General features: G+C 38.9%; 1 protein-coding gene across 1 annotated transcript in view; it reads right to left on the bottom strand.

Annotated features, from left to right (window-relative positions):
• The window catches only part of CELF2 (CUGBP Elav-like family member 2), a 507,218-nt gene that overhangs the window by 381,240 nt on the left and 113,466 nt on the right, over positions 1 to 12,512 (bottom strand). The window contains exon 2 of the mRNA XM_059404082.1: positions 10,088 to 10,123. The gene's annotated coding sequence lies outside the window, so the exon portion shown is untranslated. The remainder of the gene's footprint in view (positions 1 to 10,087; positions 10,124 to 12,512) is intronic.

The following is a 12,512-nucleotide window of genomic DNA, read 5'->3' as shown; positions in this document are numbered from 1 at the left end:
CCCCAATATTTTCTGTAATCAACTGTTGCTTTTTTCTTTCTGTGGAGACCAGTCTAGTTCATACATTTATTATCCTGATTAGAGCGATTTAGAAAATGCCCATTTACTCATTAACTCATTTGGCGCCTATCTGAGCCCCTACTATGTGCTGTGGGCACTGTCTTAGGGGTTCAAGGATAAAAAGATGAGCAACATGGACGTGGTCTTCGTCCTTGGGGAGCTCACAGGCTGTTGGAGCTCCTCCCATTGAAATAACATTTTGCAGGACACCATCAGGTCACCTTACGAACACATTCTGAAACATATACTCATCGTGCACAAATGCCGACTGAAAACAAAGCAAACCAAAAGCAAAATTCTTCCCATCATTTTAAAGCTTGCAAGCTGGCTTCCACCTGCTTCTCTAATCCCCTATTTTACTATTTTCTCAACAAACCGTCAGGCTGAAAGCAGCCGGCCCAATCTCCGTTTCGGGACACTTCCTATTTCTTATTCTTTGCTTTGTTACTGCTGTTTCTTTTCCCAGAAGATCTACACCCTCCATCATGATATTTTTCGACTGTCATACAAAAAAATGGCATGTCTCCCTTCTGAACTTAAATATTTGGTCAATTTACATAACACTTATGGTATTCAATAAAAATGTTCCTGACTTCTCACGGGACAGACTCCACTCGGAACTAAGGATCTGGGGAAGAGTATTCTTTCTCCTACTAGGATTCACATTTCCACCTTTCAAGTCTTCTGGTTCTTAAAGGCAGGGATCATAGTACCTTGCAACCTCCATAGGGCCTTACGTATTTCCTTGTTCATAGGGGTGAATCAATGATGCAGCTAGCAATAATGATATTGTTAGTACCAACAGGGGCATTTTAAAATTTCACTATTTTTTATGTCAATAATCATCTTCATTATTCATTAAATATTTTTTTTAATGGCGAACTATCCACAGAAACCTAATTTCATGTAAAGCCTAATTTGGGGATGAAGTCCCTTTACTGTGGAGGGGGAACTTGGTGCACTCTAATGAATTATGAGCCATCGGATGTCAGTCTTGTAGATGCTAGTTCCATCGGTCTGAATCTGGGTGAGGAAGGGTCTCGAATATTGTATTCTGGTGGTAAAGTAGAAGTTCCAGTATTCATGCTTCCCATGGGGTTCCCCAAGGGATTCTCTTTAGAATTCCTTCTGTAGCTCAGCATTACTCTTTAAAGTTACATCTCTCTTCCCCTAAAAAAAGCATGAAAAGGAGAGAGTTAAGGATGAATGGTCTGGCTAAATGGTGAATTTATTTTCTCTGTTGGCTTGTGTCACTGCTCCAGTTTGGTTTTATATAGTGTTATGTGAGTTTAATGTTGCTTATTTGAAAAATGGAAACAACAGAGGATGCTTGAGTGGTTTGGACCCAAAAGGAAATCTGTACTTTTGCCAGAAAAAAGGAAAAGGGAAATCCATAACAGGAACATTTACAAAATCTAACTGGAAAAGAAAGGTTCATGAGGTTTAAAAAAAAGTATGTATATATAAAGGTGAATTTTATTGATTTATAGACCACTGGTAGCTTGGAAAGTCCAAACCTCAGTGGAGGCTCGTATTTCCGAAGATGCAAAAACCAAGCCAGCTCTGAACAGGGAGAGCAACTCTCCCACCTGGTGTTTTGTCAAAGCTCAGCAGACAGCCAAATCCAGAACCCTTCAGGGAAGCGAGAACAACTTTTTCTCCCCGCGAGTACACTTCCTATGACAAAGTGGTATTAAGTAAATCTGAGAAAATTGTATTTAACACATCCTTGTATCTTGGTGATGTCCCTTTAAATGCAAAAGAAAATGAATGATGGAAGATTAGGAAACAGAATTATTTATCCAAGAGGCTGCAATAGCTCTGTGAATGCTGGGGCCAGGAGTTCTTCTTATTCTGCTGTGGCTTACCTTCCTGCCTGCTGTGTGTGTGTGCGTGTGTGCGTGTGTGTGTGTGTGTGCAAGTGTGTGTGCGTGCATGTGTGCGCGCGTGCGTATGTGTGTGTGTGTGCGTGCGTGTGTAGCTCCCCTTCAGTCTCAGGAAGTGGAACTCTGACATAGCAAATAAGAATTCTAATTACAAAATTACATCTTCCATGGAAACGTTTGCTACCCCTTTGCTCTGGAAGCTCTAAAGATAGGGATGCTTCCACAAACAGAATGAATGAAGCCCCAGTTCTCAATGGGGACAAATTCAGGAAACGGCAGGTTTTATCTTAAAAAAATTCAACTGATACACAAAAGCTCTCGTGCGTGCCGATAATGGAATTATCAAATTGGGATAAATGTGCTTTTAAGAATTTTTATTTTGATCATTTATTTCAGGTTAACACTTGTGGATAATATAGCTTTGAGTTACAGAGCAGATAAGGAAAATGTAAAAAAAAAAAAAATTAGGGCAGGCCTTTATTAAAATTTTAAAGTATGCCTTTGCCATACTCTTATAAAGAGCCAAATAGGGTATCAAAATCTCTGGAGATCACCAGTATAATTTCTTTATCATGTTCCATTTAAAATTTAATTATGCAGTCTACAACAAGAAGAATCTGAGCTGTTTAAATAGGTCATGCAGTGACTAACTTAACAGTATTCTAAAGTTTTCCTTGTAAAGATCATTCTTTTGATAGTCTGTTACACATCAGAACTCTATATTATAAAACAAGTGCAATTTAATTCAGTCACTACGGGCTCATATACATCTGTAAAGAATGAAATGTTTTGATTTAGGTAATTTAGAGAAGTGATGAAACGCATGTTTCTGGAAGAGATGCCCAGGTTGGATGGCCAGTGTCTTCATATATACTGTCTTTGGGTAATCATTATTTCCATGCAGGATAGAAAGGTCAAGGGAATCCTTTATTTAATGTTTGGGGCATTTTGCTTTATTATGTTTCCTTTATTTCCATAATCATTTGTAGCAAGACAAAAACTTCCGCCACTGCATAATTAACCTATGACTTAGAGGTGCGTATGGCCTCTGGCTTGCTTCTCCATTCTCCACCTCAAATTTCACCCCGCATGCAACTCTAATTTCTTTATAATAAAATAACAAATTTAACACTGCGTTGACCACCTTATAAGTATCACTTCATTTCATTCTCAGGACTATTGGTCTTATCCCCATTTTACAGAGAGAGACCATGAGGCACACAGAGGGGAAGACATTCATCCAAGATCACAGAACTAGTAAATGGCCAAACATGACTTGAGCAGGGGCAGGAGTTCGGCTCCAGAGCAAATGTGAAAAACCACTTCACTACGCTGCTTCTTACAATACAAAAGGAACCTTGTCTTAGATATGGACAGTGCTCAAATGTTGATGAAAATAATTAGCATAAATCCATTTTGAACAGACGACGGTAATAGCTACCATGTATTGATTATTTTCTGTGTGCCAGACACTGAGCTAAACTGATTATATGCTTTATCTTCTCACACTGACACTTTGAGATAGGTATCATAATTTTTCCAAATTTACAAATGAAAAACTGAGACAGATATTAACGAACCTGCTCAAGGACACACAATTAAGAAACAGCAGACACAAGACTCAAGCATGTCTAAAGCCCAACCTTCTAAGCTCTATGCTAACACAAACTCAACAGCAATGGCTCCAAACAGCATAGTAACAGTGAAATTTAGGTTAGTAACTTCTCAGCCATTAAAATGAATGTTTCTGGGTGCCAAGTGTTTAAAGCAGTGAGCAACACGTGTAGGGTAAGAGAAGGCAGAAATCATACATCTGGTCTACCGCTGGTTCTCGGGAGAAGCCTTCTTCAGTGCTTCCTTTCTCCCTTCCTACGACCCCCCAAATCCCCGAATCTATGTGTGTTAAAGCCCCAACCCCAAATGTGATGTAATTAGGAGGCGGGGCCTTAGGGAGGGAATTATATTTAGATGAGGTCGTGAAGGTGGGGCCTAAATGTGCGATTAGAACCCTTAGAAGAGACACCAGCGAGCTTTCTCCTTCCCCCCCTCTCAGTCATAAGAGGATACGACAATAAGGCAGCCATCTGCAAACCTTGGGTCAGGTCCTCACCCAGACACTGAGTACTGAATTGGCCAGCCCCTTGGTCTTGGACCTCCCAGCTTCCAGAACCTTGAAAAGAAATGTTGTTTAAGCCATCAGTCCGTGCTATGGTATTTTATTATAGCAGCCAGAGCTGACTAAGATTCTAACTCAAACTTTCATGCATTCATTCAAACCTTTATTCACTCAAATGGTCAAAGACTGATGAAAATATTTTGTTCAGGCAGTGCTAGGCACTGAGGATAAATAATGAATAATAATGGGATCTCTTAGTGGAGAAGGTGTCTAAGTCTTCCATTAAACTGCAGTGTCGGATGGCACAAATGCTAGGATAGGAGTTAGTACCCAGGGCTTTGGAAATTAACAGAAAGCACATACAACCTTTCATGACAAAGAAGCCATCATAGAAGAAATGGCATCTAAGATGTGTGGCTTCTTTTTGATTGTTCGCTAGGTAGTGAATCTGACAGGGAGGGTTCTGAGGATTGTAAGGTCTTGGAGTATAATGGCGTCTTCTGTGGGGAATTTTAATTCCTTTTTTCCCGCCAAATCCATTCTATTAATTTGCCCAAGCTGCTCTTTAAAAACATTTGAGAACGTTCTCTGGATGAACAGTATCAAAGAGAATAACAGTTCCTCAGACTGGTGTCTAAACCCCTCACTTCAACCAGTCATCCCCTAAATTCCTCTTCCCACCTCCGCACACTATCCAACAGAAAGGCACCACTTCCTGTTCCCTGCATGCCATCCCTGGGCCTCTGTGATGACTTTCCCTCTGTGTGGAGCGCACGGCCCTCTCTACCACCACACGCTCCATCCTGACCCATCTTCTCAAGTCATGCTCAGGTTGATTCAGGATGCCGTAGGATGCCTCCTTGTTTCCTCCAATCAGAAGTGCCTCATCTTATTGCTGAAAGCCCTTAGCGCCTTCTGTTTGTTTATCTAAGTTGTCTTATCTATCTTATGGCATTAAACATTTTCCACCCAGCACTCTGATGAGCTGTACCTGCTACACCAGACTAAACTACTTCAGGGGAAGAGACAGTGTTGTTTGTTTTCTACCAAAGAGCCTACAACTATCCTTGGCAGATAGTACTTGATGTGTCTTTGCTGAATTAATGAATCAATGATAGATTTTTTGAATGTTCAACTGCACCAGGTTTGGGTCCCAGGAGAGTTGGGGGAATTATTCTTTCTTAGGGATTATTAAAAGACATGAAATGTTCATCAGTTTCAGATTACTTAGTAAGAGGTTGGCTTGGAAATACCCAAATCTTTTTCCACCCTACTTTCTTTACTCCCCAGCCCCTGGAAAACAATTTTCTACTCTGTGTCTATGAGTTTCATTTATTCATTCATGTGTTTTGTTTTTTTAGAGTCCGCAAATAAGGGATACGATGCAGTATTTGCCTTTCTCTGGTCTATTTCACTTAACATAATGTCCTCCGTATCCATTCATGTTACAAATGGCAGAACTCCTTCTTTCTCAGGGATGAATAATATACTAGTGTATGTATGTATCTATGTAAGTGTTCATGTAGACACATCTTCTTTATCCACTCGTCTGTTGACAGACATTTAGGTTATTTCCATATCTTGCCTATTTTGAATAAAGCTATACTGAACATTGGAGTGTAGATATCTTTTCAAGATCCTTTTTTCATTTATATTCGGAAATGAGACTGCTGGATCACATGGTAGTTCGATCTTTACTTTTTAGGGAGAACTCCATACTGTTTTCCACAGCGGCTACATCAATTTATACTCCCACCTACAGTTCACTAGGCTTCTCTTTCCTCCACATGCTCCCCAACATCTGTTATCCCTGGTCTTTTGGATGATAGCCATTCCAACAGGTGTGAGGAGATATCTCATTGTGGTCCTGATTTACATTTCCCTGATGATTAGTAATGCTGAGCTCCTTTTCATGTACCTGTTGATCACCTGTAAGTCTACTTTGGAAAAACATTTACTCAGGTGCCCTGACCAGATTCTAATTGGATTGTTTGTATTTTTGCTATTGATTTGTGTGAGTTCTTTATATATGTTGGATATTAAGCCCTTATCAGATGTATGATTTGCAATATTTGCTCCTGTTCCGTAGGCTGCCTCTTCATTTTGTTGATGTTTCCTTCGTTGTGCAGAAGCTCTGTAATTTGATATATGGTCCCACTTGTTAATTTTTGGTTTTGTTGCCCTTCTTTTGGTGTTACCAACATTTTTATCTTCTAATTTCTAAAGAAGATCGCATTTCATTTTGAAGACAACAAGAAATAGGAGATTCTTTTACTTACCAAAGCCTTCCATGGGGCAAAGACATTGAACTTAAAACCCAGTGCCATGACTGAGAAATATGGCCAATCAGAAAGTTTAGTCTTGTTCTTTTACTACATGGAATCTGTTCAGTTCAAATTCCAAATAACAAAGATCAACTGAAGACTAAAATTCCATAGGTGAAACTGTAATATAATGACTTTTATCTCTGATAGTCACATAAACAAGCATTCTGTCTTCTTGGTAGAGGATCTCAACTAATAATCCTATGGCATATGCTGGCGCTCTAGAAATCGGAGGTTCATATTTGATATTTATATTCCATAATCACTGCAGAGAAGGCATAGACAAAAGATGAAGTTGTTGGATTAAAATATAAGAAAAAAGTCCAAGTTTTTCTTTCATGACTTTCATCTTTGGCCCCTGACTCCAACAGCTAAAATCTCATAAAACATGGCCTCAGAGTTACATACTTAATTATTTCAAGCTTTGTTTATTAATTATCCTCAATGAGCATCCTGACCTCTCGTTGTTGTGCTATAAGAACTATTGTAGCCCTTCAGCTACTTCTACTAAGATCTATTCCATTGCTTTATTTTCCATAATATTTAGTTTATATAAGGAAAGTGTACTATGTCAGCAAAGAATTAAAATGCTTTCCCTTTGTCAAAAATAGCCACTAAGAGTACATGATTGTGCTAAAACCTCCATTAATATAAACCTTGCATATACCTTTACTCTGCTATCCAAAATCAAGGGCTAACTCTGTTTAAGCATCATTTATATTAAAACCCCCGCTGGCCATCACTAATTTAGTGCCTCCTTTCTATTCGAATAGTTGGGTGTTTTACCATAATTTAATTAAAACACCTACCTAAACACTCTTCACCATTAAAAAGGATCTTGAAAGACAAGCTTGTCATGGGAAACAAAACAAAACAAAAAACAACCAACTGTTCAGAATGCTAAATTGTTCTTTGCTACAGCAAAATAAAGGCGGGGAGTCACCTATGAGACTGAAAATGATCATTTTCACAGTTCAGGAACGTGCAGCCTACATTCCATTTCCAGGACACTTCCAGACAAAGAGGACAGCATGAATAGTACGTGTAGCCAGTTTAAATATTTGTTTTAATCCCCATGAGATCATTGGTTTTAATATGTATAATATAATTACAATGCTTAGCGTGCATTGCTCATATAATCTAACTTTTTTCTGGTGACATATTATTCCCGGGCTTTAATTTCAGCAATGGCAAGAACTCAAAAACACATTTAGGTTATCATTAGTAACGAAAAACAACCCTGGTACCTGTTCGAGCACCTTATGCACATATCACATTTCAACTTCAAAGCATTTTTAACTACCAAGACACAACCCACTGCTACGCGATTTGTACATTTTCACAGAATATCATCAACCAGCGGCCAGCCACTTGAAATTAATGCCATGTAAAGCAATTAAAGTTGAAATTCTCCACCCTGGTGCAATATTTGTAAATGGCCTCGCAGAAAATCTCAAGACAGTCAAAGCAGATGAAAACCAAACCATAAAACTGTTTCCAAACGCCACTGTCTTCCTTGCCCCATATCACTAGTTAGCAATTGCCTGAATTCTCCACTTTTCCTAGATGTCAAAGCATAAGCACATTTTTAGGACGCAAAGGATAAAAAACACAAAGTGTCATGTTCTAGTCATCATTAGCCGACCCACAAACAAAATAACCACAGGTGCCTTGTTCTAAATAGCACCAAGGTTTTCCAGAGCTCATCTGCACTTGGCCAGTGACAGACTGGAGAAATGTGCAACAGGGCAGGAAGCTGGAGAACAGACTGAATTCTACAAGACTCTACAAACAAATGAGTGCTAGTGAAAGAAGTAGTTTGCCGCCAGCAGAAGGATTTGTCACCAACCGTATTAACGTTATTTCGTGTTAATGCGAGGAAGAGAAATAATTGTCAATGGATAGGTCCCACACTGCCCTGGAGAAAGTAAAACGATACCCGAGACCACATTAGAAGAAGCATAATTGAGGGAGAACTGACATATCATTTCTCACACCCTAATTGTTGTGCGTCACAATGACTGCGACAATGACTGCGAACTCCAGTTACGATGGGATTGTTGTCGTGTTTGTTTTCAACACGATGCAACATTAGAATAGCAACAACCCATGGGAAAAAAAAAATAGGTAGGCTCATTACCAAAATACCTCCCCTCAAACTGCAGAAGGGATCGGATCCTCCCTCGAGTAATAAACCAGCTACAGTGAAAGTTCCTTTGCAGTGAACACGGGCACTGTCTTTTGGTATTCACAATAGAACATGCTACTTAATAGAATTCAGGGTGCACACTGGGTCTCTCAGACATCTGAGTAATTTTTATCTGCGTGATGATAGCTCCATGTGGGTTTCATCTGACAATATGAGGGTGGTCTGCTTCTCAGCGGGTCTAGAAAAGTTGAAAGTCATTCTGCATTCCATTATTTGGGGATTAACTTCCTCACCGCAAACGTGGGCAGACCCACAAGTCTCTCTCTCTCTCTCTCTGAAAATGACAAATGCTTAGGTCTTCACTGTGAACTTTCTCCTAGCGAAAGCACAATGAAAACAAACCCAGTGGGGACACACACACCAGAACACACGTCTGCTTCGAACCCTGTGAACCAGCACGCGCTTGAAAAGTTTCTTTGGGATGGTATCCAAAGAATTAAGACATAGAATAATTTAAATATTTGGATCACAGTAAACAGGATTTTTTTTTTTGGCAATATTAATCAAGAGCCTATAAGCAAAGATTTTCTCTACATAAAAAAAAAGCAACCAAATGTGCTTATCTCCTGGAACAGATGGTGACGATATGTACTTTCTCCCTTTTCCTAGTGCTGTTCATTATCACATTCTGCTGGCTCTTCTTCTTGTTCTCAAGACTCTCATCATTTTCATTTCTAGCAGTTCCCAGGCAATACCCTTTGCCCTATTCACTCATTCATAAGTGGTTACGGAGCACCTTTTAAGACGAAGGAAAGATGCGAGGTGCTGTCTATGATGCCCGCTAAAATACCTCTTAAAATACTGTCACTCCCTTTTTTCTTTTTTTTTCTCTTTCTTATAATAAACAGTGGTAATCATTTTTGATAGCTAGTTGCCTATAATATACATCCTGTTAATCATATCTTATTTCATACAGTGACATGAAATATAAAAAAATATATAAAGCACACGGATCAATGTATATATTGATTTCTTTTCCTGGTGAGATAATAGTACTAAGTATTTGTTTTAATGACAATAAGAAATACAAAAATATTTATATTATCACCAAAACTATGATGTAAGGTCTTTCATGGAAGCTCCGAATTCTTTCCTAACTCTGTAAGTCATTGGACACAATCACAATAGTAGATATGTGGGAGAAAAATAAAATTCATTTTGCTAATTCCCACGAATATAATAAAGGAAGCAACATGTTTATGGTTCCTGCAGAGAATATAGCATATATATATATCTCCAAATGCATGATATAACTTTTAAAAAATGAGAATGATTTCTCTAAGCCATACATGGACATTTCTCTCATATCTTCTTGGTTACATCTCTTATGTGTGACTCATACACAATTTTTGGCATTTGCATCATGAAATATGAGGTTTTAAAATCTAATGTGAGGAAGAGAAAATTACAAAGGCCTCTCCAAGAAGATACGGTATTTCTTTTGAGGTATATCAGAAATCATGCACAGAATAAGCAAAGCCAACCTGCTTACCTTGGTAGACTTCCCACTAACTCGGTAGTTGTCTCTCTGGAGGAGAAAAAGAAAATATGTATGATTAGCTTATTTTGGTAAATCATAAAAATTTGTTTTATAAAACCATAATACAACATGTCAAGGCATTTTTGTGAGGGAGACAGAATTCAGGATGCACACCAGAAATTTACAATCGACTAACCATATTTCTCATTAATTCCCATAGACATTTCAATGGTTACTTTCAATGATATTTTACACACATGCAAAATATCTATCCCTGCTTTCTGTTTAAAACATTAAAATCTGACAATGTACAACATATACAAAGAAAATGGGAAGGGAAGAAAATCCCCAACCACCTTATAGGTATTTTCCAGTTAAACAAAATGCTTGTATTTCTTTCTCCAAGAATCATTTAGGAACAAGTTTCTTTAAGCATATGTCTTTGTGTAGATGATCTCTGTCACCTGAGGTTCATGAAAGAACACGTACAGCACAAAATCCAATTCTTCCAGTAACAAATTGCTGGGTTTTTTTTTATTTCTTCATTATAGTGTCCTACCGAGTGGGATTTTTGAAAGCACACGCTATGATAATGCAAAAGGCATGAAAGACAAGTCACCAATTGAAAGCTTTATAGCGTACTAATAAGAACAACCAGAGACAGATTTCAAAACTTTTCCCTAATTGCAATATCCTATTTTTCAATCAGAGATGCATTCTTGGAAATTACAGGAAGCAAAGAGTAAGAGGTTGAAACGGAGGCTTAATGATAAAAGTGGAGGTGCGTTAGTAAAGGTGCAATTCTTAGGAACAGTGGTACATGATCTTCTTCAGGTCATACAGTCCCTTGAAGAATCTCATGAAAGATACAAACCCCTTACATAGGATAAAATAGTAAGACACCCGTACATGGGCACCAAAATATGGTGCACAACTACAGAAGGTTTGTGGACCTCCTACAACTACCATGTGTACTCTGGATTAGGAATCTCAGCCTTAAACTTACATTCTTTTTACTCATATTGACCATCCAAATAAAGGACTTCCTCCTCCAGGAATTTTCTCTGGCCCTCCCAGCCTCTAAAACTCTCTCCTACTCCTTGCTAAATGGCTCCTGGGGCAAAATTGCCATCAGTGGAGAACCTTTGCAGTAGAACAACAGAATTGAAGGATCAGTAATTGACCTCTGTTTCAAAACCTTACTGGCTTGAGAAATACTCTCTACTCCCATGGAAAAACATGGCGGCTGAGCCTGGTCAGGAATGCCCATCTCACTGGCTCGTGGCGCCTCCTACTGTCTTTGACAGTCCTGGGCTTGCTGCTTCCTATAGAGCCATACTACCTTAAATTAACGAATGATTTATAAATGAGTGAATTCAGCGGGGCTCCTAGAGAAATAGTCTTTCCTATATAACCAGATACTTTTTTAAAGATTGATTGATTGATTTTAGAGAGGGAGTGTGAGCACAAGTAGGGGGAGGGGCAGTGGGAGAGGGAGCAAGAGAATCACAAGCAGATGTGGGGCTCCATCCCAGGACCCACGAGATCATGACCTGAGCTGAAAGCACAAGTCAGGTGCTTAACTGACTGAGCCACACAGGTGCCCCAGTAACCAGATAATACGAAACTTCCAGCTTTGATTGCTACAGAAACTAGTTGTTGAGAAAAAGCTTCCATTTCTTTAGCAAGAACCACAGTTGAAAGTTCTGTCTGTGACACTCTTCATTGCTTTTATATGTATTCCTCTTTTCTAAGAATTCCCTGCCTGCAGTAGAAATTTCTCTTTCCTGACAGAATCAGAACTGTGGGTACCCCAGCTATGAGACACCCCTCCCTTTAGTCTTCCTTTATAACATCGATCGCAACAAGCATCTTTTAAATTCTATTTTAGTATTTATTGTTTTGTAACTTGAGGCCAACATTTGTGAGTACTCAATAAATATTTCTTCGATTTGCAAGGAATGAATTAATGAACTCTTCTGACCTTCTTGTTGCCCTGGAGGGTTAGATCTATGTTTTGAGCTTGCTCATAGTAATAACAGCATCCCAGGGTCAAGGTACATTATCTTTCCTTCTTTCTAATCTTTTAACTCTTTATTTTGGCTTTCCAGATTATATGTACTTTAATATTATGAGTCCCCCTTGTATCTTTTTTAAAGATGTTGGACATACATTATAATATATCCACTTACATCCCACAGTAGAACAGCATTTCTCTGCCTCAACTATAATGATATCTGGGACCAGATATTCCTTTGTCATAAAGGCTGTTCTGTGCATTTAGGATGCTTGGCAGCAGCGTTGGCCATTACCTACTAGATACCAGTTGTACGTACCCCCACCCCCCCACTTTGTGACAAATAAAATGTCTCTAGACATTGCTAAATGGCTCCTGGGGCAAAATTGCCATCAGTGGAGAACCTTTGCAGTAGAACAA

The sequence above is a fragment of the Mustela nigripes genome, chromosome 6, assembly GCF_022355385.1.
Source record: "Mustela nigripes isolate SB6536 chromosome 6, MUSNIG.SB6536, whole genome shotgun sequence".
NCBI lineage: Eukaryota > Metazoa > Chordata > Mammalia > Carnivora > Mustelidae > Mustela > Mustela nigripes.
This window is presented reverse-complemented; position numbering and strand designations above follow the sequence as displayed.